The sequence below is a fragment of the Podarcis erhardii genome, assembly GCF_964252035.2.
Source record: "Podarcis erhardii genome assembly, chromosome: 12".
Lineage (NCBI taxonomy): Eukaryota > Metazoa > Chordata > Lepidosauria > Squamata > Lacertidae > Podarcis > Podarcis erhardii.
In genome coordinates this window covers 30,593,502-30,598,536 of record NC_138513.1, presented here as the reverse complement: position 1 = coordinate 30,598,536, position 5,035 = coordinate 30,593,502, and the positions used below count along the sequence as shown (strand labels likewise).

The 5,035-nt window shown below is 43.4% G+C and overlaps 1 long non-coding RNA gene across 1 annotated transcript; it reads right to left on the bottom strand.

Annotated features, from left to right (window-relative positions):
* Positions 1–798: 798 nt before the first annotated feature.
* On the bottom strand, positions 799–1,572 carry LOC309325858. The gene is made up of 2 exons (XR_014150076.1): positions 1,484–1,572; positions 799–1,125 (listed from the first exon to the last, which is right to left on the bottom strand). It is a non-coding gene; the product is annotated as an uncharacterized lncRNA (long non-coding RNA).
* Between the last annotated feature and the right edge of the window lie 3,463 nt (positions 1,573–5,035).

Below are 5,035 nucleotides of genomic sequence, written 5' to 3'. Positions count from 1 at the left end.
AATGAATTCCTATGCCCTACAAATAACCCAGAGATCCATTTTAAATAAAAGGACACATTCCACTCATGTAGAAACACACTGACCATCTGCGGGCTGGACTGAGGAGGTGACTGGGCCGCATCCGGTCCATGGGCCTTAGGTTGCCTACCCCTGCTCTAGAATATGCATCGCTGTACATGTTACTTAGGGACGTGGGTGGCGCTGTGGGTTAAACCACAGCGCCTAGGACTTGCCGATCAGAAGGTCGGGGGTTCAAATCACCACAACGGGGTGAGCTCCCGTTGCTCGGTCCCTGCTCCTGCCAACCTAGCAGTTCAAAAGCACGTCAAAGTGCAAGTAGATAAATAGGTACAAGTCCAGCGGGAAGGTAAACGGCGTTTCCATGTGCTGCTCTGGTTTGCCAGAAGTGGCTTAGTCATGCTGGCCACATGACCCGGAAGCTGTACGCTGGCTCCCTCGGCCAATAAAGCGAGATGAACACTGCAACCCCAGAGTCAGCCACGACTGGATCTATTAGTCAGGGGTCCCTTTACCTTTACCTTTTACATGTTACTTGGCTGGGGAGCTGCATGGCAAAATTCAGGGGAGTGTGAATTTCAAAGGATGGTTCCATTTCATAGAATCATAGAGTTGGAAGGGACTACCAGGGCCATCTAATTCAACCCCCTGCAATGCAGGAATCTTTTGCCTAATGTGGGGCTTGAACCCACAACCCTGATATGAAAAGCCTCATAATCTACCAACTGAGCTGTCCCAGTTCAAGCATTGTTTCAGAAGGGGTGAATTAGGTAAGCTCACCTTTAAACGTGAATTAAATTTCTCTTTCTTTCCTAGTTCCAGAAGGACCCAGCTTCAAATCCATGCTCAAATACAAAGTTTCGTTGGTTTGAATTTGGACCGGACACCATGTTTCAGTCTAATTACCTAATTAACTTTTCCACAAGATGTCGTGGTCCTATTTGTGTGCCTTGCTCGTTTCTCTCAGATCTTGCTTCAAAACCCGCCACGGACTTTGGGCCTGTAATGGCTTTACTTTACAAATGCAGTCAGCCGTCACTCCTCTGTCTTCCATGGGACAATGTGTGAACCGAAGATGTTCTCAGGATATAAATATCTTGGAGAGCACTAGAAGCAGATTGTACAGAACGATTTTAATTAGCCACAGTTCTTTGAAATCAGTTTCACAGCTAAAATTCTCTAACACATTTAAAAATATTTGTTTCTCCCCCCCAAAAAAACAGAGCGCAACCTTATATAATCCACATACAAGTGAAATAAGGTTTATTTATTTCATCTTGTTACTTATTAACAATCTTATTCTTTAAACATCTACCTATTTACATCCGATCCCCCCCTTAAGATTCACATCAGATAACAACAGGTATAAAATAAACGTATACAGTATAAGAGAGAATTAAAATATTCAGTGTGGCAAATATATGGAAATATAAAGAGGAAGGATCTAAAAGATTTTTATGGGAACCTGTGTTATGCCAAGTCAGACCATTGGTCCAGCTAGTTTGGTATTGTCCACACTGACTGTCAACTGCTCTTCAGGGCTTAGAATTATAGTTGTTGTTGTTTAGTTGTTTAGTCGTGTCCGACTCTTCGTGACCCCATGGACCAGAGCACGCCAGGCACTCCTGTCTTCCACTGCCTCCCGCAGTTTGGTCAAACTCATGCTGGTAGCTTCGAGAACACTATCCAACCATCTTGCCTTCTGTCGTCCCCTTCTCCTTGTGCCCTCCATCTTTCCCAACATCAGGGTCTTTTCCAGGGAGTCTTCTCTTCTCATGAGGTGGCCAAAGTATTGGAGCCTCAGCTTCAGGATCTGTCCTTCCAGTGAGCACTCGGGGCTGATTTCCTTCAGAATGGAGAGGTTTGATCTTCTTGCAGTCCATGGGACTCTCAAGAGTCTCCTGCAGCACCATAACTCTACAGCCCAAAGGGGAAAAGATCTTCCTTGAGATCTTCCTCTGGGATTTTGCTCCAGCTGCCTTTGCCGCACTTTTGAAGGTTACCTGGGACAGTTGTCTTTTCTACAGTTGCATCAAAGTTGTAGAACTCCTCTGAGGAAGTTTGCTTTGCCCAGTTTCTGTTTCCATTGAGGTGGCAAGCACAGGTGTGCTGTTTCAGAGGAACTCAGGACCCTCCGAGTTTGAGGGAATTTTCTGTCAGTTCCTGCTTCTGTTTTGCATTTTGCCTGTGCCGTTTTGTTTTATTTCTTGTTGAGCTTTTTTTTTTTTTTTAGTTTTACCCAAAGTTGTTGAGCTTTTCTTGCTAATAATAATAATAATAATAATAATAATTTAGGAGGTGTTTTTAATAAAAATTGCCAGAATCTAGACTTCCAACATGGCCTGCCATACGTCCATATTTTCCAGGACACTTCCGCCTGGGCACTGTTTCCAGTTGCCAAATATTGGCAATGTCTGGGAAATTCCAGAGGTATGGCAACCCTATTCACCCCTTCTTCCCTGACAAGGGGGTGGGAATGTTGGGATTCGCCTCAGGTGCCAAAATATCTTGGGCCAGGTGTTATCAGCTAGGGCAAGGGTTGGGTCTCTTTGATAGCTGTGCCAAAAACAGAATTTCAGCAAACATAATTTCAGCATTTTTTACCGGTACTTCTCCCCTAGCTGTCACCATGAGAGGAATCACATCTCTGCCTGTTCAGGATTTCCTGTACTCCTTAACCCTGACAATACAGCTGCCCGTCCTCTATTGCACTAATTACTCTATTAATCTGTAATCAACAACTACAAATGACATAGCAATGCCAAATTAAACCTAAGAAATTCTCCCAATCAATATGCATAATTTTATCAACACGTATTGTCAACTTTTAGAAATCAAAAGGGCTAAAGCTAATTTTAATGTACTCTCGTATTGATTCATGTGGATAATGGAGTATTCCTTGAATGACCTATATGCCATAAAGCCTACACTTTATTAGCAAAATTAATTTCTCAGCACAAATAGCCCGGCTGTTCCTTTTCACCAGAAGCAGGAATATCTAACTTCAACATAATATGGCTTTTGCCATGCACTGCAATGCTCTCAGATTATCACATATATTAATTATTATCATTGCTGCCGCCACCTAATGATTCAAATTCAATATAGAGTTCTCTTTAGTTGGGTTGCTTATCCTGAAAGGTTTAGCTATTAATCTTAGTTGACCTGTGTGTGGTGATGACTACATTTGCATTCATAGTGTGAGATATGATGCATATATGATGAACAGGGACGCGGGTGGCACTGTGGTCTAAACCACTGAGCCTCTTAGGCTTGCCAATCGGAAGGTCAGCGGTTCGAATCCCCATGATGGAGTTCCCGTTGCTCTGTCCCAGCTCCTGCCAACCTAGCAGTTCGAAAGCACACCAGTGCAAGTAAATAGGCACCACTGCAGCGGGAAGGTAAATGGCATTTCCATGCACTCTGGTTTCTGTCACGGTGACCTGTTGTGCTAGCTTTTTAGTCATGCTGGCCACGTGACCCGGAAAGCTCTCTGCGGACAAACGCTGGCTCCCTCGGCCTGAAAGCAAGATGAGCGCCGCATCCCAGTGTGGCCTTTGACTGGACTTAACCGTCCAGGTGTCCTTTACCTATATATGATGAGATACTATGATGCTGTACAATAATTTATCTTCTCCTTCTCCCAACAGTTTATTGCACTGATATAGTGAAGCTAAGCAGGACAACCAGAGCTTTAGATAAAATACACCTTATGGTTGCAATCCTCTGTTCATTTATGCCCAGTTGTGTCCCATTGATTTCAATCAGTAACAAGAACATGCACCACTGATCTCAGGATAGCAGCCTTGGCTTGGAGTAACGGAGACAGACTAATCTCTGGAAAAACGAGTTCTACCATTTATTTACTTGATTGGACATTAATCCTGGAGACATTATGTGAGCCTTTACTGATACCTTCTGAGCGACCTTGTCTCACTGAAACACAAGACTCAGCAACCAGATTGAATTTCCTCGGCAGCCAAGGACCCTCCCAATTTCCAGTTCAAAGAAATGGGTGGCAGAAGGAAAATAGGAGCACAGGACACTCTAAATTGCTACACTGCCCAACGTGGTCTTCAGAAATTCCCTGAATCTGGCATTGCTGTGTGGTGTTTGGGGTGGGGGCAAGGAAGATGGGCTGGAGAATATCTGGAGAAAACTCTTCAACCTGACCTTCTTTTTCTAGGTGGCGGAGAAAAAGAAACATCTCAGAAATACCGCTTCCTGAGAAATGTTACCTCTGCATTGAACACAACAGGTTTCCTCCATAGGACTGCGCTGTTAGACTGAATCTGGCATTCCTATGGAGGAAAGAAAGCCTATTGTGTTCAATATGGAGCAGAAGCAAAATTTCTCAGGAAATGCATTTGCTTTTGAAATCTACAGTATATTATAGAAATATAGAGTGTGGGCAGTGCAATGTTCTGTTGAAGCAACCTGATATGTTCAGTGCACTGGCCCTTATACTAACTCTGAAGTCGACAAAATAAGAAAACACATTTCCATTTAGTGACTGACCTCAATCTCTGAATGAGGACCCCTGCGTGTTGCATTAGCAGGCTGGGCTCCATTACACCAGCACACACACACTGGAGTCTACTGAAATATTGATTTTTGGGCTGCACACACACAGAGTGTAAAATCAATATCCAGTACACATAGCAGAGTGGTTACAGTGTAAAGGCCAACTCTGTGGTATTTGCATATATGGGCCTTTGCCCCAATATTGGGGTGTGATCAGAAAAAAAATGGGAGAACGAAATGTAGGCAAGAAGCGGCAACATCTCAGATGCAAAAGCAGCACAAGGAAAGGCAGGAAAATATAGACTGCAAAAAGAATCACATGGGAAAAAAGCGAAAACAAAGTAAAGGGGAGTCTATATGAAGACAAAGGGATGGAAGGAGAGGAAATCAAGAAGGTGAGAAATGTTTCTCCAAAATTTACCTTCACATAACTATTTCATGAGATGAATATTGGTATGTAAGGCTGTAATTTAGATCCTGTATTCATAGGCTG